The sequence below is a fragment of the Pinus tabuliformis genome, chromosome 6 (assembly GCF_031772625.1).
Source record: "Pinus tabuliformis cultivar Carrire ecotype Pingquan chromosome 6, CPIR1, whole genome shotgun sequence".
NCBI lineage: Eukaryota > Viridiplantae > Streptophyta > Pinopsida > Pinales > Pinaceae > Pinus > Pinus tabuliformis.
Genome location: NC_142292.1, coordinates 180,566,047 through 180,589,835, shown reverse-complemented (window position 1 = coordinate 180,589,835; position 23,789 = coordinate 180,566,047). Strand labels below are relative to the sequence as shown.

Here is a 23,789-nt window from a genome sequence, read left to right as displayed (position 1 = left end):
CTCATTAGAATTGACATCATATGATATTATCATGATAGATTAGCTGCATTTAGACTAAAAAAATTGCATTTAGAATAAATTTTATTTCCTATTGGTTTTATGGCCTAATATTAAGCATGGGTGATCATAAGACACCACAAAAGCATGCTGCCCCGTGTCCTTGGTCTTTGATATGTGCAGGTAACATGTACGCGGTCCCTAGAGATTGTTGGTGTTCTCATGACCTCCCTGTTCGAGTATGTTCGTGCACTCTTCTGAGAGATCATGTCCCTGTTGGAGCCAGATGTTAACCCACCATCCGTGGGTGGTATCCATAGGAGAAACTTTTTCTCTTATGTGGTCCTCAAGCGGTAGCTAACAACCCCCTGCAGCCACCAAATAGCCCGATGTGCCACTATCTCCACCACCTACCTAAGGGGAATCCCTAAAGGGAAAATGTTAGGCCAAGGGCAACAAATGGAGTCTTAGCCCACTATCACCTTAGCTAAGGCTCCCCTCTATTTACGAGCTTTCACTGATGGGAGGAGGCCCAATATGTGTGGAGTCACTAGTGAAGGATAAGTCAATGGATATGAGTGACCCGAATAATCCTTTACTAGAATTTGAAGGATGAAGATTGCTTGCTTTGTAAGCAAGGTACTAGGTAATCTAGGGAAAGGTATAGAGGATTTGAGGGTTAGGTTTATGGGATAAACTTGTGAAGGGGTTTCCCCTAAAATCCTTGTTAGAATTGGTATCCCAGATGGTTCTTGAAAAATGGTCTTTCAAAGGAGTGGGATCACACGGGGCCAAGTGGACCCAGTCTAGGGTATGAGGAAGGAATGCAGCAACCAATGGTATTCTTACTGTAGACAGGGTGGAGAAGAGGATCAAAGAAAACATAATTGCTCAAGGATGTTGGTTTGACCATGGGAAGTGCTAGCCTTGGGGATGGTAGGGCAAGTTTGGGTCCCGTAGCTAGGGCTTGCTTTCCTTCCAATTCCACCGTTGTAATGTCTTCAAATTTGGAGGAGGGCTAGAGGAAAGGCCAACACAGGAGACCCTAGGAGATCGAATTTTTTTAGTGGCTAGCTTGTCAGGAAATTGATTCCCTAGGCACCCCAATGTGGCTAGACTTGGGAGAAGGTGAAAGAATAAGAGTTTTGGTGACCACCCTTGGTAGATCAATGCCTTAATCCTTGGGAGAATGGAGTCTATGTTGATTATGTGTAAGATTTCTTGGTTCCCAGTCAAGGAGGCCTCAAAATTACTTCACAAACCCTCTAGGTCAAGTGAAAGCAATCTTGCAGCTTTTATACTTCAAATGCACAAGAGGAATGGCTTGTCAAGGTCAAATTTTACCCCTAGGAGATTTCGCTCATACTACATGGCCCATACAATGGAGAGAACATTATAATAGAGACAATTCCACAATATTAAGCAATAATTTGCATGCAACAATTAGCCCTAAAACAACGAAAATCCCAATCCAACATATATGACAAAAGTAACAAGAATAACATCAAAATTTTGTACTTACATGCAATAGAGTATATCCAACCATTCACAAATGACAATAGAGAAGCTCCAAGAGAAGATAGACCAATAACCATACATCAAAATTCATCCATAAATGCTCCAATTCATCCTCCAGAAAAAGTGTGAAATTCTCTAAAGAAGAGAGAGATCCAATCCAAAGTGATGATGAGAAATGATCTCACCTCACTTGTATTTATACACATCTAAGGAGTTCGAATTAGCCTCCTTGGCCTACATAAACCCCAAAAATAAAATAATGTGCTAATAATACAACCTTTTGGTGACAAGCCCACCAAACTAGCTCAAAAATGAAAAAGTTAGCCTCTCAAGAGGTCAAATAATAATTTATGCATGTTGTAGCGTCCTCTAAGAGGCCTAATGAGGTCCATGGGTGCCACAATGAAGAATAGAACCCTCAAAAGTAGTGTACAAGGGGTTGATCCCTTGTAGTAACCTGTGGTGCTCCAAATGACATGTGGGGGCACAAGAGTGTCCTCATGGTTCTCCAAATAAATCGAAGATGCCTGTAGGTCGCCTGCAAGGACTAGGATGATAATGTAGGCGATGCCACATCATCGTACAAGTCTTGGATCATATTCCAAGTGTATGGTGTAGATCTAGGGCCAGTTGGGGATGATGGATCAAGTGCATCTTCCTTGTCCAATAAGTGAACCACAAACAATCTTTGAATGGCTGTGGGGATCCATGAAGTGCAATCTGCTGCTGTGGAGGCCGATGGCTCTCAACGCTCACCCTATATGTGCCAATGTAGCCCTCTGGAGGATTAAAACCCCGTATAGGGAGACCAAACCCCAAATGGAAACCATCTGCAATTCTACATAAGATCCAATGCATCCCCTAGCCTTCTAGTACAACAAGTCATTAAAGAAACCGAGTAAATGAGCTTACCTAATCATGGACCACAGGTGGGGACTTCATAATTGCTTGCCCTTCCACAATGGGCTTCAGGATGTGCCAATGCCTCTTAAACTCCTAATGGGGTTAACCAAGTGCCCTATTAGGTGGTTTCTGCTTCTAAAGGGGATAATATAGTCAAGGTATCTCCGTCAATAGGTGGTGGCATGTGGCAGATAGGTGAATGAAGTAAGGAATGAGAAGGGGCAACCTTGGGTCACATGCTAGGGTATAAGATTAGCCAATAAGAGGGAAGCCCACACTTGGGGTTTATAACGTGTAGGAGGGAGCAATTGTGGTACATGAGGTGCCCCGACCTTGATTTTTCCACCCTTATTTATATGCCTTTTGCCTTTTTATGATTTTCTTTGATTAACTGCTCGGGGCTCAAGGGGTTAGAACATGATGTATAAGATATAGCAGTGAATTCCCCTCTTTAAAGTGGGACGTTTCATCACCCACCAGGGGTTGGGACAATCATGGGTTCCTATATGATGAAAAAGGCTCATAGAACCTATTGGAACCAGTGTTATCGAAATTGACCCGGTTCTGGCAAAACTGACCGGTCTGACCAGTTTGGAGGCAAAACCGATCTGAATCGGCCCTCCGAACCAAAAATGACTGGTTTGGTACAGAACCAGTTCTGCTAGCCTGCGGGCTCCACGGCTAGGCAGGCCAAAAAATATTTTTTTTTTTGGTTTATTATTATTATTATTATTCTTCCTAATTTCTAAATCTAATCTAGTCCCCCCAAAGCTATTTAAACACCCCCACCCCCTCTATTCTACTCACACTATTCATTCAAGTCTCTTGCATTTCTTGAGCTAAGTTCGGTGAGGAGAATTTGGAGAGTTTTTTGCAAATTTAGGTTGTGAGCGGAATTGGAGTGTGTTTGAGCATATACACACTAAGAAGAGGAACCGTTTGGAGCAAAAGCGGTTGAATGACATGGTTTTTGTTCAGTGCAACCTTAGGTTGAGGCGCAATCAATTGTTGAATAAAACCCCTGAAACAAACAACATTGTCGTGGGTGACTTTGATCCAACATCAGAATGGGTTGTGTAGAGTCAACCAACAACATTTGACAATGAAGACCTTTCTTGGTTGGACTTGGACCCGCCTCCACAGGATGTAGTGGCAGATATATCAGAAGCACCAGTATCAACTTCCGGGCTAGGGGAATCAAGCCGTAATCCCATTGCAGACTTGGATGCTACTCATTCTTTAGATGAGGATGAGGAGGAGGAGGAGGAGGAGGATGATGATGATTCTGATGATGATTGATGATTTGATCATTGATTTGCTATAGTTGTAGCTTGTGGCAATGTAAGATGTAGTATAATACTATGATCTAGCATGTTATTTTGGACTATAAAGGCCTTTTAGAGCCTGCTCCATGATGTTTGTAACATTTTTGGTTCAACGATGTTTTGCACTAAGTGCTATTTTGGTTATATGCACTATTACTTGCTATATAAATGAGAACTTTTGCTTATTTGTGTATAAATGGTTTGGATTCATATGGATGTAAATGAATATATCTGTCTTTTCTTTAAAATATGAATATTTTATGTGTTTTGGGTAAATTGTTTTTTTTTTGGTTGGTTTGCTGGTTTTTTTCCAGTTTCGGTCCGGTTCCGACCGGTCCCCAGTCCACAAGGTTTTTCGGTTCGATGACCGGTTCGGTTCCAATAACATTGGTTTGAACCAGGGTGATGACCATGATGATGGGGTAGAGCTCATGTATTGGCTTTTGCCCACATGCTAAATGTTTTTGTCCTGACCATTGTTTGCATTTTGTGGTACTTTCCCTGTTGAATGTGGCCATATATGCTTTTAACTTTCTTTTTAGCTGCATTAACCTTTGGGCTTCATTCCAAGCCATGGCCCAAGGTGTGGGCAAGGGGAAGGGGCGAGCTGACCCTATGTGGACCCGATGGAGAAATGTGAACCTAGGTGGGAGAAATGATGGATGGGGTAATAATGGATGGAAAGAGGGTAATATAAGTGGATAAGGGAGTGGGACCACGCAACCAAAATCAAGGTTTCCAGTGAAATACCATTCTTGGAACCAAATGGTCAATAAATGAGATCCCATGGGACTAGAAACCAAGGTTAATTCTTAAAAGGGGTCTAGGAGACAGAAGCACAGACCTAGCCCATTCTTTCCACCGAATCCCCCCATTAATCCATACCAGAAGTGTCCATGATAAGCGAACTAAAATACTCAATCTCCAAATGACAAGGCATACCTTTAGATTTAGGAGGCCCACCTTCAAACATACGATCATGGCAGAGGGGTGAGGGACCACATGGTTGGCTCAGGTGGTGAAGAAATGGCACAATGAGCTCGTTGGTGGCTACAAGGGGTTGCCGACTAAGGACCATCTTGGAGAAAAATTTCGCCTAGGGATATTACCCACAAAATGGTGGGTAACAAGACCAAAGAACGAAAATCCAAGTAATAAAGGATTCTTCTATTTCTTTGTTCTTACTGGTACTGTTGCAGATAGTGAAGACTTGTGGCTAGTAAATAGTGGTGCCTCAAGGCACATGACGAGAGATCGAGACAACCTCACAAGTTTGATGGAAAGAAGATTATCACAAAAAGTGGAACTTGGAGACAACCACAATTATGCAATCAAAGGCATTAGAAAGACATCCATTGAGCTAGAATTAGGCGATAACATTCATCTCAACAACATATTATATGTGCCAGGTTTGAAGAAGAATTTGGTTTCTATTTCATGCTTGGAAGATAAAGGAGATAGAGTAGCTTTTGTTGATGGCAAAGTTCTTGTTTGGCCCAAAGGCTCTAGTATTGATTCTGCTAGAGTAATTGGAGTTCGTGAAGGAAGGTTGTATAGACTTTTGAAACAACCTACTCAAGCACTTGTACATAATTATATTAATCCATGTGAGCTTTGGCATAGAAGATATGCTCACCTTCACTATAAAGCTTTGCCAACCTTAAAGCAAATGGTTTCAAGTGTTCCAAATTTGTAGGAAGAGCATGAAGGAGTATGTAAAGGATGTGTGCTTGGGAAGAATGTTAAGAAGCCTTTTCCAAGTAGCTAAAGTAGATCCAAGGAAGTTTCAGACTTAATCCATTCTGATGTATGTGGTCCTATGCTAGTGAAGTCTCTTGGAGCCTCTTTATATTATGTAACATTCATTGATGATTTCTCTTGCAAAACGTGGATCTACTTCATGAAGACGAAAGATGAAGTCTTTGACAAGTTCCAGGAATTCAAAGTTGAAGTCAAAAATTTGAAGGAAAAGAAGATCAAACTCTTGAGATTTGATAATGGAGCAGAATATGCCTCCAAGGAGCTCATTGCCTTTTGCAAAGACGTTGGGATTAAGACTGAGTTGATAGTCCCTTATAATCTGCAACAAAATGGAGTTGTTGAAAGAAAGAATAGAACCATTGAAGAATTTGTCAAGGCAATGATGCATGACCAAGACCTGCCTATGTTTCTATGGAGTGAAGCATCGATGACCGCTATCTACATTCAAAATAGAAGTCCTCATTGAATCTTGGAAGACAAGACTCTTGAAGAAGCATTCACCAGACAAAACCCCTAGGTTATTCATTTAAGAATATTTGGTTGTCTTGTTTATATTCATGTTCCTAAGGATAAGAGAAAGAAGTTAGAACCTTCAAGAAAGAAAGGAATATTTGTTGGTTATAGTGAATCATCAAAGGCATATAGAATATATATTCCAGGACAAAAACAAGTTGAAGTTAGCAGGGATGTGACCTTTGATGAGAATGTGGCTTATTGGAAGTCTAAAGAAGTGGACACTGATGAAGACGAGGAACATGAAACTTCTTAGGAAGAAGGATCTGGTCCATCAAGTCCTTCTGAACATCCCATTGATCATCAAGAAGAGCTAGAAGGGCCAAGCGAACCAGTGGACCTAGTTGTTCCTGAAATCAAGAAAAGGCCAACTTGGTTGAGATCCACTTTGCAGGAAGCCGAAGGACATGCAACACCACGTGGCACCTTTAGGGAAAGCAAAAGGCCAAAGAGGTCTTTTGGTTATGTAGTGTTGATGACTAATCTTACTGATGTTGAACCTTCTACCTTTGAAGAAGCCACTAAACAATAAGTTTGGAAGGATGCAATATTGGAAGAATTCCAATCGATTATGAAGCATGATGTATGGGAAATCATGCCTAGACCTGAAGGAAAATCAGTGGTATCCTCCAAATGGGTATACAAGATCAAGCATGCAGTGGATGGCAGCATTGACAAATACAAGGTGAGATTTGTGGCTATAGGTTTCTCCCAGAAAGAGGGAGAAGACTATGATGAGACTTTTGCTCCGGTTACCAGGTACACTACTATTAGATCCATTATTTCTATTGCTTCTTTTATGGGTTGGAACTTACATCAAATGGATGTAAAGACTAATTTTCTTAATGGCGTGATTGAAGAAGAAGTGTACTTAGAGCAACCTCAAGGTTTTGAGGTCCATGGTAGAGAGTCTCACGTATGCAGGTTGAAGAAAGCCTTGTATGGACTTAAGTAAGCACCAAGAGCCTGGTATACACGAATTGACAATTATTTGATGAGACTTGGTTTCTCCAAAAGCGATGTTGATCCAAACCTGTACTTCAAGGTTGAGAAGAATGAACCTGTGATCCTATTGTTGTATGTTGATGACCTATTTCTAACAGGTATGGAGCATCTGATTATTTAGTGTAAGAGGGAGCTAGCTTCCGAATTTGATATGAAGGATCTTGGATTAATGCACTATCATTTGGGGCTAGCAGTATGGGAAAAGCCCGACAAAATCTTTCTTGGACAAGGAAAATATATTATCAAGATCCTACAGAAGTTTGGTACGATGGATTGCAAGTATGCTGACTACCATGGTTAGAAATCTGAGAAAGCTATGAGATTCTGAGTCTGATTTGATAGATCTTTTAATGTACTGAAAGCTGATTGGCTCGCTGATGTATCTGGTTAATACTAGGCTGAACATTTGCTTTGCAGTGAACACGTTGAGCCAATTCCAGGTGGAACCTAGACATGATCATTGGATTGCAGCAAAGCACATACTGAGATACTTGCATGGTACGGTTGACTTTGGTTTGAGATGTCTCAAATGGCAATATTCAAGTGCAGGGTTATACAAATGCAGATTGTTGAAGAATATAACTAGTGTCGGTCTTCATAATCTTACTTGAGTCATGATGTAATATGTTTAAAGAAATTATTATTATTATTAATTTGACTTATTAAAGCATGGGTTTCATGCTTGGGTCAAAAGTCAATAGGTCAAAGCACCCATTGAGTGCTCTAGGATTTTGTTGAGTCAAAGTCAAATTTAATTATGTAAACCCTTCTTGGGATCATTGTATTAAAGAAAGGAAATTATTTGAGTCATGTTAACTCCTCCATCATTAAGTCGGCCTCCATCTCTTCGAATTTGGATTAAATTTCAAGTCGGCTTCTCCTACTAAGTCATGTCGGCTCATTATACTAGCGGAAACCACTCTTATACCCAATGAAGTCGACCCAAAGGTGGAGCAGTCAGAAAAAATCGTATGAACTACAGGTAGCGAAATTACAGAGATACAGTTAGCAAAATTATAGAGATATAGTCAGCAAAATTACAGGCAGTAAAATTATAGAGATACAGTCAGCAGAATTACAGTCAGCAAAGTTTTGAATATATACAGGACAACGAAGTATTGGAGCATGACATAAATTCAGGACCAAAATTCTCCACAATTACAGAGGTCGAAATTTTCTATCAGTACAGGGCCAGATTTAAATTGCAGGATCAAAGTTTCTTCCTATAATTGCAGAAGCCAAAAGTTGGTTAAAGAAGGACCGAAACTTTTATTCTTGAAGATCAGTATTGAAAGAAGATTACTTCAACTGATAGGCTGACTTGATGGATGGAGAGAGGTTTAGGTCAAGAGTCTTGGTTGTCTCATTGTGATTTGAATCTACTGAAGGAAGAGTTCTTGACTGGGTTTTCCCCTACCTAGGGGTTTTGCCTTGGCTGAGTGCCTACATCCTGTGTCCCTTGTGATTTTTATTGTTTGGCATTTATCTTGATGAAAAGAAAAATATAAATAAGTAAAAGAAGAACTAACAAGCAAATAAAAATATTCACAAGTAAATGTCAAAATCTAAGAGAAATATAATGCCCTAGATTTCTCAACATGGTATCAGAGCTAAGGACATCAGTATGAGGGCAACTAAAAGGTCACAAGGACTTTAAGACAAGGGAGAAAAGCTACCAGAGGATAGTAGAACAAATTCTGGGCACATTGATAAGCCCTAATTCCAGTGACTAGGCTACAGACCTGAATTAAGGAGGACAAAGAAATTTCATGAATATAACAACTCTGTTTTTAAAGGACCAAAGTGCTAGATCGATTGTCCATTCAAGGTTGAGTCCCTTGAAAGAAAAAGCAGTCCTGGGCATAGATTCTATGATCTGAAATCACCATTGAAGTCTGAACACTGTGTCACTTCAGGGTTCTGAAAATTGCAGAAGTCTGTACATACTTAAGGGTAACTAAAAGTAGTGCTTGAAGCCAGCGAAGTAATGGGTATAGGCTGAAGTTACTGCTACTACAAGAAGAAGCTGAGAACATGTACTATATACAGTAGAAATAAGGCAGTCCTGTAACTTATATACATATATACACAAAGAACCGAAAAGTGGAAGTAAGGCCGACCTTGGAAGCACAGTCATCCTGAGCACATGTATACAACTCAAATTCTGGACAGTTAGAACAACTTTTGAAGCCTCCTCAATGGTTGTCAACAATTGTTCTGAAGCAAAGAAACACAGTAGTGGTTATCATTTGAAGGTCATCCTTTGAAGAAGTTACTGACATCTAGGAGAAGTTGTAACAATGATTAGCATCTCTAAGCCATAAGAAGGAATAGTCTCCCAGATAGAAAATCTCTTTGATTGTCCTATAGCAATAAGTGAGAAAAGGAGCAACAACATATTATCTCTGAAGTTCTAAAGCAAGAAAAGCAAACTACAATAGAAAATCCTATCAGGAGTTGGGTAGAGCAAGGAATCCCTGTTTGAAATCTTCACTCTTGAAGAGCAAGTTAGAAGAGCATGGCATCCAATAGCAGGCCTTATAGCAGATCTTATAGCACCTTCTATGATCATGGAAAACAAAGGTACATTATTATGAGGTATGTATAATATATTTAAGAACCTAACTTGAGATGCTTTAGGATTAGCTGCTTATATGATTCTAAGGTTCGAAAGTTGTTGATATTGGTATTAATATCTAAGACTGTAAATCCTAGATGGCACATGAAAACCTTAGTCATATAGAAACCCTAACCCTAATCTCTCATTACTCTTGACTTCTAGGGTTTGTAGGTAATATAGGATGTAGGATAAACCCTAGTATTGATTGAAAAAGAGGATAACTTGATTCTTACTAAATCTAGGGTTTATAATTGGAAACCCTAGGATTCCATCCTCCATTGTTCTATGGAAACCCTAGATTGTCAAATTAATATCATGCTTTTAGTATCACATATTTGGCTTGGTTGTAGTTATTGCTGGTATAAAGATTATGGCTAAATTCAGAAGCACTTCAAGGTTTGCTAAATAAACAATTCAAGGTATGTCTTAAACTACAAGTTTTGTCACAAAGTTCTCTTCATAGAAAAAGGTATGTTCATTCTCTTTTAAAATTTGCTTTACATTACTAACAATCGTTATGTCTAGGGTTTTGAATCTTAAAGATTCTTGTTAGGGTGATTAATCATTAGATTGAATCTACCCTCATTATATTATCATTATTGTGGAACCCTAAAAGGGTTCACTGTAAAACCCTAACCTAAGGGTATGTCAATATTTATGAAACCCTAGTCTACTTAGGGTTATTGATGAAGTCTAGAAATCCTATTCTTTTTGTGTTTAGGGTTTTGGTATTGTTATGATGGAAACTCTAGTCCTTTAGGGTTTGCTGGTAATGTTTATGCTATGTATTGAAGCCCTAGATCTTTAGGGTTTGGTAAATTAAGGTTTATAAGCAAGACCCTTGTATTAGCTAAGATGAGGTCCTAGGAATGAAACCCTAGGTGTATATCTGTCTGCATGGTCAAAACCCTAGCCTAAATGAAATTGTTGTTTGTGTCATTGGGTTTACCTAGTAGATGGTATTATGAAATGCAAAGGCACGATTATGAAATCCTAGATATGTATATGCGAATATACTAACCTAATTGTTGATACTCATGGTTTGTGAATTATAGAAAACCTAGTAGAAGATTGATATTCTAGGATATAATGATATTGCTTCCGATATGATTTAATTTTGATGATAAAATCTAGGGTTTGCAACAAACCCTAATAGAGTCTAACATGTATAGTAGAATTGTTATTTGATTGAATCGCTGATATCTAAGGCTTTGTATTTCGAAGGTGAAATATAGGGTTTTCAAGAGTAGAACCTATCATATATCTCTGAATTTGAGGCCCTAGATATAATAAATCAGATTTCTTGATTAAGTTACTTTATGTTGTAGTCTAGGGTTTGTGACAAAACCCTAGCAAGTAGTTGAGTTTGTAACTTTTGATTATAAACCTAACCAGGTTTAGGTATTTGATGTCTAAAATCTAGATGCTTCCATTATATTGACATGATTTTGTTATAGTTAACTTCATGCATCTGTATGGTTATATTTGGTTGCACTTGCTATCAAAGTTTTGCAGGTACATAATCTTCAAGATAATGAAGATGTCCATATAAGCATGATGAAGGAAGTTATATATCAAGATAACCTTGATGTCGTAAGAAGAAATGAAGCCATGAAAAGTTCTTTGATGTCATAGAAAAAGGAAGTGGTTGACCTCCCTAAAGTTAAGAGGGAGCCTGGATAGAAGAAAGGGTATATCTCCCTAGTTGAGAGGGAGGGCATATTATGACAGTGGATACCTTGAAGAAGAAATTGAATAATGAATGAAAGTACTACAATGTATTGAGGATGTCTTGGTGCTACTAAAGAAATGAAAGAAGAAAAGCTTCCGACCAATTGCATATAAATAAATTGATATAAGTGGCATCAAGACGATTAAGGACCTCGAAGGTTTGTGTTTACTCGTATGTATATTTGAAAGTTTATTACTGATTGGGGTTGTGTTTGTAGTATGTACAAGTAAAATCTCTCCATAAGAAGGTTGAACACTCTGGATAGAAAAAAGGGTATATCTCCCCAGTTGAGAGGGAGGGCATATTATGAGAATGGATACCTTGAAGAAGAAATTGAATAATGAATGAAAGTACTACAATGTATTGAGGATGTCGTGGTGCTACTAAAGAAAGAGAAGAAAAGTTTCCGACCAATTGCATATAAATAAATTGATATAAGTGGCATCAAGATGATTGAGGACCCCGAAGGTTTTTGTTTACTTGTATGTATATTTGGAAGTTTATTACTAATTGGGGTTGTGTTTGTACAAGTAAAATCTCTCCATAAGAAGGTTGAGCAACCATGCTTGGACAAATGGATATATCTAGTTTGATAGGGAGAGTTGAAGCATCTAATGGTGGATGCTTGGGAGGACATATGGCTGGCCTATGTGTTGATGTCTAGATCTCGAAGAGGGAGGGCGGCATTGGTCTTGGAGCTTTGACCTTGGATATGCACCTAGATCCCTGGGTTGATAGTTAGTGAGTAAGCCTGATGGTACCTAGACTGGTTGAAAGCTTGAGTCCATCTTAATCCCACCTAGATAGATTACCCTGGTCAGGTATCTAATCCGCAACACTGAGTGTGGTAGAACTCTTCATAGTTCATTTAAAAAATAATAAAAAGTTAAAAGTGATATAGGAGATGAGTGTAAACATTTAAATATTGGCTCCATTGATAAGAAAAAGTTAAAAGTAAAAAGCAAAATGTTAAAAGTAATAAATGAAAAATTAAAAGTAATATAAACCCTGGTATTGTGGATGAGTGTTAAAATATTGGCTCAATTAATAATAAAAAGTTAAAAGTAATAAAAATAATAAAATTCAATTTGTTATATTTTGATCTTGTTATTAACTTGTGAATAGACTTTGTTACAATACCATGGGCCAATACAATGACTTATCAATACCACATGCCCAAAAACTATACCTTATTTCACAATCAAAATATTTTATAACAATATGACAAGTTTTTTAACCATGTATATTCACCCCCACTTTTCCGTGGATATTATTAACTTGTAAATAGGCTTTGTTACAATACCATGGGCTAATACTAGCTTATCAATACCACATGGCCAAAAAATAACTTATTATACAATCAAAATGTTTTATTACAATATGACAAGATTCTTAACCATGGATATTGACCCCCCACTTTATCATGGATATTATTAATTTGTAAATAGGATTTGTTACAATACTGTGGGCCAATACCATGGCTTATCAATACCACGTTTCCAAAAAAACATAACTTATTTCACAATCAAAATATTTTATAATAATATGACAAGATTCTTAACTATGGATATTCACTCCGACCTTCCATTGATATTATGAACTTGTGAATAGACTTTGTTACAATACCATGGGCCAATACCATGGCTTATCAATACCACATGCCCAAAAATCATAACTTATTTCATAATCAAAATATTTTATAAAAATATAACAAGATTCTTAACCATGGATATTCATCCCCACTTTACCATGGATATTATTAACTTGTAAATAGTCTTTGTTACAATACCATGGGCCAATACCATGGTTTATCAACACCACATGCCCAAAAACCATAAGTTATTTCACAATCAAAATATTTTATAAATATTTTAATTTAATTTAATTTTATAACATTTTTAAAATTAAATCTAAAAGTAAAATTGTTATAATTACTTTTGAGATATATCTAAATCCTCCATCCTCTCGACTATTAAAAATATTCTCATGGAAATTAAATCAATGTTTTAATAAAACAAAAAATGAGAATACTTTTATATATAAAGATGTGAAATTTATATAATATAAATAATATTACTGAGAAATAGCATAGATCCATCTTAACTAAGGATCCAAGCCATGAGAGAAAGCAAAGTGACTAACAATAATAGAGGAAATATAGTGGATGATACTTTTAAGTTTTTCATTATTTCATTTTCTTTGACATGATTGATCCAAAATATAAGTTTAATATTTTACCACCATTTGAGTTTTCTAATTTAGATACTTTCTTAAACACAATACAATGAGATCAAATTTAAGAGAGAGAGAGAGTGATGGGGAGAGAGAGGGGGAGGGAGGTGGAAGAGAGAGAGAGAGAGGAGAGGAGAGAGAGGAGGGAGGGAGAGATAGAGATGGAGTTGGAGAGGAGGAAAGGGAGGAAAGAACAGAGACATGGAGAGATAGAAGTGGAGAGTGAGATGGGGTGACAAGGGAGAGATGGAGAGACAGTGAGGGAGAGAGGAGAGGAGAGGAGAGAGATAGGTGTGAAAATTCCTAAACCACAATCCCTACTGCAGCAACTGATGATATTTCTCCTACTTGTTAGATTAACATGAACAAGTTATTTGCAGTTTCTTACGACAAATATTGAAATACATACGCTACAACCTTCACTTAATTAATTTATATGTGGAAACAAGAGATTGAGCAAGAAAGGAAATACAATACAATAACACTGTTATTTTTCGACAATTGTCCCCCGAAAAACCCAGTGTGGGAAAACTGATGCAACAGATCTGAAGGTTTTATTATTATGCAGTAGTAAATCTGAGTACAATTCTTGGATGCTCAACTAGTAATCTGGTATAGAGAGAAACTGGACAAAACGAATGGTGTAGTGCTCTCACCCTGTCACTGGGAGAATCTGAATCTGATCATGCTGAACTGGAGCCTCTGCGCAAAACTGCGTAAGCCCTACGCAGTCCCTGCATCATCCCTGTTGGGTATCATGTTGCTCCTTCTCTGGAACCTCTGCTGGCTGGAAAATCCAAATCTCTGCCTCCTGGTCTCACACCCCGGCTCCCATCTTCTGAAACTCGATTTCCTTAGCAAGAATTTGATCTCCCTCTAAGGCCTGCACTGCCACTGCATCAACTCTACGTGGGCCAGTGTCTGCCTCTCTCTAGACATCGTTCTGTCCTCTTTGCCTCATACTCTCTGGTCCAGGAAAACTTCCTTCTTCCAGATTCTCACTGCCCCTCATTGCAAAAGCTCACTTCGAATCTCTCTTCGGCAGTTGCTTTGCTTCAGAAATTCAATCTTTTGAACTCTCTCGGTGTGTCCTCCAAGTGCCCATCAAGTCTTCTTTAATAATCCTTTCATTGATCAATCAACGACCCAGATTAGATTCTAATCAATGGCTAAGATCATATTGACTTGATCTCCGCCTTCTTCTAGAAGCTACACCCACAGTTTAGATTAATACCCATTAATTATTTTAATTTTCTAAGTTTAGACTTAGGGACCCATTAAAAATAATTAATTATTTTAATAAAACTGCCTCCTTCCCAAAACGATTTCTAAGTATTGGAGAATGCATGTGTCTAAGCCTCCTTGCAAAATTTGAGACTTAGAGCACATCTGATGCTACCAGAAATCAACACTCCCTCTTAGCAAGGAATGTGCTCTAGCAATGCCTCCCACTGAAGCATCACCCTGACTTCATAACATCGTCCTCTGCGCTGCTGATGTCTAACATGCTGTCCACCAACTACTGCGCTGCTGTTGCAACTGTATTGTCGCTGACACAACCACTATCAACACGGTATCTGTACTACAACTCCCTCTCAAGTCTTGTATCTGTATTGCTGCTAGTATTGCGGCTTGCCACTGCCAACTGCCACTACACTGCAAATTGTTGTTGCTACTCCATCAGTAATGGAAAAACATCCCAAATTACTGAACTAACTGTGTTCAGTATGATACCATGTGAATGTTGAAGCCTGACTGTTGTTAGTCTCTGCATTGACCCTCCGAATCTACTGCGCTACTGCTGACCTCTGCACTGTTGCCAACTCTGCTCTGTGTTGTTCAGTCTCTGACGCTCCTAGCCACTGCAACTGTCTCTCTCACACTCCTCGGCACCATCCAACAGTAGTCCATCCTGCTACTTCTGATCTGGGCTCCTGTAGCAAGGAAATGATCCTAGAGGTGGGCTCCTCAAGGATCTTTCCCATCTGTAGCTCCTTCGAACTACAGCTCCAAATCAGCCCACCTCCTTCCTGGAGGTATCTCAGCTGTCATGGCGAACTCCTCCTCCTCGATCTTCGCGGGTGCAGCCTTTGGATCGTGCTTCTCATCTTTCTTCTGACGATTTTCTGTCTAGCAAACTCCCTGCAGAAAAATCTACGTCCCACTAGCTTCTTCTCACACTAAGGCTTCAGCGCTGCTCCCTCTGCCCCGACAAACTTTCGAACTAGGATTCCTTCCTCTATGTCGACTCACTCAGAGAGAGAATGCCTCGAAAATCAGCCCTTCAGCTAGGATTGCCCAAACCCTCTAGGGTTTCGAACTGCTGCCTTCTGCAGCTTTTTCGATCTCCCTTTTCTGCTCAGTGTTGGGTTCTCTGGCACTGCTCTTCTTGTTCCACCTGTACCTTTGATACCATGTGAAAATTCCTAAACCGGAATCCCTACTGCAGCAATTGAGGATATTTCTCCTACTTGTTAGATTAACATGAACAAGTTATTTGCAGTTTCCTACGACAAATATTGAAATACATACACTGCAACGTTCACTTAATTAATTTATATGCGGAAACAAGAGACTGAGCAAGAAAAAAAATACAACACAATAACATCGTTATTTTTGGACAAATGTCCCCGGAAACACCCAGTGTAGGAAACTGGTGCAACAAATTTCAGGGTTTTATTATTATGCAGTAGAAAATTTGAATATAATTCTTGGATGCTCAACTAGCAATCTGATACAAAGAGAAACTGGACAAAATGAATGGTGAAGTGCTCTCACCCTATCACTAGGAGAATCTGAGTTTTATCATGCTGAACTGGAGCCTCTGCGCAGTACTGCATAATCCTCACGCGGTCCCTGCGTCACCCCTGCTGGGTATCACGTTGCTTCTTCTTCAGAACCTCTGCTAGCTTGAAAATCCAAATCTCTGCCTCCTGGTCTCACACCCCACTTCCCGGCTTCTGAAACTTGATTTCTTGAGTAGGAATTCGATCTCTCTCTAAGGCTTGGGTTTCCACTGCGTTAGCTCTGTGTGGGCCAGTGTCTGCCTCTCTCTGGACGTCATTCTGTCCTCTCTACCTCGTACTCTCTGGCCCAGGAAAACTTCCTTCTTCCGGATACTCACTGCCCCTCACTGCAAAAGCTCACCCGAATCTCTCTTCGGTCGCTGCTTTGCTTCATAAATTCGATCTTTTGAACTCTCTAAGTGTGTCCTCCAAGTGCCCGTCAAGCCTTCTCTTATAATCCTCTCGTTGATCAATCAACAACCCAAATTAGATCCTAATCAATGGACATGATCATATTGACTTGATCTCCGCCTTCTTCTAGAAGTTACACCCACAGTTTAGATTAATACCCATTAATTATTTTAATTTCCTAAGTTTAGACTTAGGGACCCATAAAAAATAATTAACTATTTTAATAAAATTGCCTCCGGGTGGAATTTCCCAAAATGATTTATGGGTATTGGAGAATGCATGTTTTTAAGTCTCCCTGCAAAATTTGAGACTTAGAGCACATCCAATGCTACCAGAAATCACCAATAGGGAGAGAAGGGGAAGAGAAAGAGAGGGAGACACAGAGATGGAGAGGAGAGATAGATGGAGATAGTTACAAAGTTAGAGGGAAGAGAGAGATAGAGAGTGATGGGGGGGGGGGGGGGAGACAGAGGGGGGTGGGAGAGGGAGAGAGAGGACTGAAGAGAGAGAATGAGAGAGAGAGGGAGGGAAGAAGAAACACATAGAGGGAGAAAGGTGGAGAGAGAGAGGGAGTGAAAAGGGAGAGATCGAGAGAGAGTAAGTGAGAGGAGAGAGGAAGGGAAGAGTGAGAGGAGGGGAGAGAGAAAGAGAGAGTGAGAGGAATATGGAGGGAGAGAGAGATAGATAGATATGGAGAGAGAGTGTGTATGTTTGGGGGGTGAGATAGAGAGAGGTAATAAGAAAAAGACACATAGATACAAATATAGATATTATATAGTATTATATAACTAGCCTAGATCCATCTTAACTCAGGATCTATCGAGCGCCGAGAGGGATCAAATCTCTTGAGGTGCAAACCTTTCCTCAAGTTTTGTGCTAAAAAAAGAGGCTTGTGCCTCGAGAGATTTGATCCCTCTCAGTGTTTGATAGATACAGGGTTAAGATGGATCTAGGCAGGTTATTACTAATTTGGCTTATTAAAGCATGGGCTTAATTTGACCCATTGAATGCTCTAGGATTTTGTTGAGTCAAAGTCAAATTTAATTATGTGAACCTTGGGATCATTGTATTAAAGAAAGGAAATTATTTGAGTCATGTTAACTCCTCCCTCATTAAGTCGGCCTCCAACTCTTCGAATTTGGATTAAATTTTAAGTTGGCTTCTCCTACTAAGTCATGTCAGCTCATTATATTAGCGGAAACCAATATACCCCAGTGAAGTCGACCCAAACGTGGAGCAGTAAGAAAAATTCGTATAACTACAGTTAGCGAAATTACAGAGATACAATCGGCAAAATTACAGATATACAATCAGCAAAATTATAGAGATACAGTTAGCAGAATTACAGAGATACATTCAGCAAAATTATTGTTAGCGAAGTTTTGAATATATACAGGGCATTGAAGAATTGGAGCATGAAATAAATTCAGGACCAAAATTCTCCACAATTAAATTTTCTATCAGTACAAGGCCAGATTTAAATTGCAAGATCAAATTTTCTTCCTATAATTGCAGAAGCCAAAAGTTGGTTAAAGAAGGACTGAAACTTTTATACTTGAAGATAAATATTGAAAGAAGATTACTTCAACTGATAGGTTGACTTGATGGATGGGGAGAGGTTTAGGTCAAGAGTCTTGGTTATCTCATTGTGATTTGAATTTTACTGAAGGAAGAGTTCTTGACTAGGTTTTCCCCTACCTATGGGTTTTTCCCTGGCTGAGTGCCTACATCCTGTGTCCCTTGTGATTTTTATTGTTTGGCATTTATCTTGATGAAAAGAAAAATATGAATAAGTAAAAGAACTAACAAGCAAATAAAAATATTCACAAGTAAATGTTAAAATCTAAGAGAAATATAATGCCTTTGATTTCTCAACACAAATTGGACAAGGAGTGCATTTGGACGCTGCTTCACTTTGGGCTCCACTATGATTTTGTGGATGAGTGGAAGCAGACATTTGTCGTACTCAATGTTGTCAAGGAAAAATATATTGCAACTAGCTTGGCGAGTTGTGAAGCAATGTGGCTTCGGAAATTACTCGCGGGAGTGTTTGATCATGTGCTTGAGCCGACCATGATATATTGTGATAATCAAAGTTGTGTGAAGCTGACAGAGAATCCAGTGTTCCATGACAAGTCGAAGCACATTGAGATCAAGTACCACTTCATCCGTGACATAGTGCAAAAGGGAGTAGTGAAGCTCTAGTATGTCTCCACTAATGAGCAAATTGCAGATATTCAGATAAATCCTATAATGTGTGAAGTTTGTATATATTTCAGAGACAAACTTGGAATTGTGGAGAATACATCTCTCATTGAGAGGTAGTGATAATGAGATAGTATCGTGGACTGACAGTCTCATTGAGTAAAGTATTGTGACCTACATTAGGGAGATCATCCTTGAGTCAAGTATTTTGACCTACATTAGGGAGATCATCCTTGAGTCAAGTATTGTGACCTGCATTAGGGAGATCATCCCTGTGTCAAGTATTTTGACCCAAATTAGGGAGAATGGTCCAGGGAACTGATATTCTTCCTGTGTCATGTATGACCCGAATTAGGAAAAATGGTCCTGGAGCATCAGGGTCATTTAGCATTGGGCCCCAAATCACTGTAATTAGAGTATGGCCTTTGGTGATTCACCAGGTGTTAAGACGTTGACCCGAATTATGGTGGACCAAGACTAGTCCAGATGCCATGTGTTGAGTATTGACCCGAATTATGGCAATTAGTTGATGCTAAATGTTGTACCATGTGTCTGAAGTACCAACCTGTATTATGGTGAAGAGATACCATGGGTTTGAGGTACTGACCCGAATGATGATACCGTGATGATGTTGTTAAGTTACCATGTATCAAAGTTATTTGACCCGATTATGCTAAATGGTTGATGCTATTGGATTACCATGTGTCACAATTGTGACCCGATTATGGTGATGATTTGTTATAACCTTTTCTTAGAGAAGTTTGTTCACAATGAAAAACATTTGTCTAGTTGTTATGAATACCTTCCTAGCTAAGAGGGTGTTGAATTTTTGTAGCTATGGTCGTTCTTCATAATTATATTTTTGTCTTTCTAATGAAAAATAATTTGTAAGACATGTTCTTCATGTCATTTTGTTTTTTTAGCCCTTAAAAGAAATTGTATATGACATGTTCTTCATGTTGGATTTAAAGAGAAATTTTCGAAATTTGAAATTTGAATTTTTGGCTCCAAGTTAGTTAAGTTGGACCTCCTTAAAGTCAAATCGGCCTATTGAAAAGAGACACCCATTTTGGATAGATAAACCACTATATAAAAGCATTCAACCTCCTCCACAAAGGCACCATTTGACCATCACACAAGAAGAAAAGTTTTGGGCATCCAAGCGAAGGACACGAGGAAGAAGGATGAAAAGAAGAAGGACAAAAATATCTCTCTAGCTCGCATTTCTCTCTCTCTAAGATTTTGCACGTGTGACTCTTTCTGGGCAATAGTTTCTGGATAGGTTGAATTTCAGCGTAGGCCGAAATTTTGGATAGATCCAAGAAGGCCGAAATTCTGAAGGGTAGAAGTTTGACTTGACTTGAGGGCTGGAGACTAGGTTTGACCATAGCTTGTTGATCTTGTTGATGTCATAGTTGACTAGCTGCATTAGATGTATCTCTTGTTGAACTGAAGAATTTCTCTAAGGAAAAGGTTGTTGGGTTTTTCCCCCAAGTGGGTTTTCCCAGGGTAAATCTTGTGTTCTCTTTTGTGCATTGTGATCTCTATTGTATTTATGGCTTATGGTTGAATTTCTTAAGAGTAATTGCTTAATGATAAACTGGAATTGTTAAAAGAAGATCTATATTATTCGAAGTAATTATCGGTAGTTCATAAATATTGTGCTTGTATCTGTTGCACTTGAAAAATCAACAAGTTCTAGTCCCACATATATTTTTCCAATGTCTCATAAGTCTATGAACATTGGATTTATGATTAAATGTAGGAATTTAAAAAAAATTAAATTAACTAACAATTCATGCAAAACCCACCCTCAGATGTCTAACTAAATCAATATCTATAAACAAATTGCCTCACTTATATTAGGGATGATTAGGTGAGTAACCCTATCAGGGGATTCCCTCCCCAGTGGGGAATGGCATGTCCCAGGTTAGACCATCAATCCATAGGTGTGTGTGTGTGTGTGATAATGATGGTCATGGAGTGAGAGAGACTTCAAAGAAAGTGCCATAGCCATGAGACCAACTAATGGGGGTCCAACATCTTGAGTGTTATGATGTAAGGAGGGAGTAATCATGGTTTCATGAGTTATCCCTTTCTTTGGCTTTCCTTTTCCACCCCTCTGATGCACCTTTAATTTAATGATTTGCCTTTATTTGGTACATAGTTTAGGAGCCCAAGTTTTCTTTATGTTTTTCCAATACCTGTTTAAGATGTAGCGGTTTCTCGCTCATCGGGGTTGGGACATTCAAGAATTCCTTTATTTGAGTTGAAGAAATGAATGCTTGAGGAATATGGTGATGGATAATGAGGGGTGGAGTTCATGCTAGGATTTTGCCTGTTGCTGCCTCGCTTGCACACCTAGGCTAGTGTGGGGAAAGTCCTCAACCCCACAAGGTGTGACTTATTGGCAACCTAAGAGAACGGGTTGTCACCTATTCCCAACTCTCTCTGTTAAAGCTCTCTCCTAGTCAAAGCTAAGGGGGGTGGTCTTGAAATGAAGGTTAGATGAAAATGCGAGTTTTCAAGAAGACTAAGGTTAGTGGGACTGCTTCAAGATATGAGCAAACTTATGAATATATGAGCAATATAAAGATGTATATTCAACAACATTCAAGAGATAAGCATGTAAACCAATGCCTTGTAAATAATTACTCAAATGAATTAGTAAAATGCTTGCTCAAAATAGATATTCAAAGTGAAATGACAAGTAGTCCTGCAAAATAGAACAATGTTAGATGAAAAATATCACTTGCAAGATATAAATTTGCACCTATAAAGAGATGCTAAAGTAAAGATAATATCATTCATGATCAAAAGCACATGTAATAGCAATTTGAAGGAAAATATCTTGCAAATGAAATTCAATAGATCAAAGTATTGCTTGCAAAATATAAGTAATTATTGCACTTGCTAGATAAAATACCCAACAACAAGAGATAGTAACATTACTAGGCAATGAGGCCATCCATTATGCATTTACATGAAATAAATAAACTTGCAAGTAAACTTCAAAGTGCACTTAAAGCAAATAGATTAGAATGATATGCAAACTAGCAGGAGTTTGAAAAATGGCGAATAGGGTTTCGTTGCTTCAGAGATCTCAGAACTTGGGCGCCGCATTCATCTTTGAAGACTCTACAATCGTATTTTGGCCAGGGTTTGAGTTTTGTTGGCTCGATGAAAGAGTCAACACTTTCGATCTGGCGCTGGAATATGCTGGTGGGGTTATTCTTGATAGGGGGTTATTCGCCAGGTATGTGGCCCTGGTTGGGGTGGCCTCGACAGAGAGCGGCAATGGAAATGGTGCTGCGGTTAAGATGCAGATGCCCTCTTCTCAGGATCCCCATATGACTGTGGAGGCCCCTCATTGGGCTGGGCGTAAGGCTGTTCATGAACACCCTACAAGCTTTCAAGCCCATTTAAAGACTGGTGTAGAGAAAGTAAAGATCTATGATAGGACCGAGGAGGCCGAAGCAGTGGTGTATTTGCTGGAGGCCCTTTTGGGCACCTCGGTGGTATTCCTCTTTGGGATGGTAGCTGCGGAACCTCACTCCCAGAGTTGGAAGGGACCTGCACGTTCCAGTCTCCACGATTTTGTCGAGCGAAAGGGATTCTGCAGGGGTTATGGCATGGGCGTCTTGCCTGTCCGCGGTGCTTTCCCCTGCAAGGCAGCTAACAGTCACCCATTGTACTTGGGGAGTTTAGTTTACTGCGGGAAGATGACCATGGGTAACGTGCTGCCCTTGAGATCTATGCTGGTGGAAGCCTTTGTCTGCAATGCGGTACAGAATGGCGGCCAGTGGGGCGTCAGCCATACTGATATTGCCCCTCGGAGCCATGCGAACATCAAAGAGGAGATTGCAGAATCCACAATGAGGAAAACAGCACCACCAATAGAATTTCGCACAACAGAGCAACTGGAACAACTGTGATGGGACCAGATCTTGACCCCCCAGATGGAAACAGATTCGGAAACGCTGGTAAGCCCCCTTCCTTTCCAAGTTTTTATAAAAACCCCATATGGGAGGACACATCTGGCCTGGATACAGATAAACGAATCAGTAACACATTTGAAGAATAGCATTTATCAGCACACTAGTTATCCAACAGGATCACAGGTGTTAATCTATAGAGGCAGAGTTCTTCAAGACAACAAAACCCTTAAGGAATACAAAATACTACCTGAGACTACCATCACTCTCAACCTACCTTTGAGGGGAGGTGGGGCAGACCACCACAAAGCAATTCCCACAGGCAAGGGCAAAGGTAGCAGCTCAGCAAAAACACCAGAAACACATCAAAAGCAAAAAAATACAGGGGTATCCTTCAAAGACATTCTTGAAGGAAACAAGCCAGCCACTAACTCTACAAAACAAGCCGGCACAGCAGCCACACCTTACATTGTGGAGCAACTGAGCTACATCCCAGAGATAAACATGGATATACCAGAAACAGCCGAGAACTATTCTTCATTCGAAAAACAAGCAGCAATTTGCAGATTCAATTGTTTCTGGCCCAAGCCTTACAACCTTTTCCTTTGGGTTTTAAGGAATTGGACCAATACATGTGACATTCGGCTCTGTTCCAAAGGCTTCTTCAGTGTAAAATTTAGTACAGCAGAAGAAAGGGACAACATTATGAACACTGGACCATGGTTCATGGGATCTGTTATCACCCCAAGAAACTCACCTAGGTTGCATATTGGTGATGCTCGGGAACATTACAAATTCAACCAAATATAGTTGGATAAATGGTGGATGAATGGAACAAATGCTGCA

At 39.3% G+C, this 23,789-nt stretch overlaps 1 protein-coding gene across 1 annotated transcript in view; it reads left to right on the top strand.

Annotated features, from left to right (window-relative positions):
- LOC149258077 (F-box/LRR-repeat protein 15-like) overlaps window positions 1–23,789 on the top strand; it is a 195,120-nt gene that overhangs the window by 141,854 nt on the left and 29,477 nt on the right. The gene's annotated exons all lie outside the window — the stretch shown is intronic.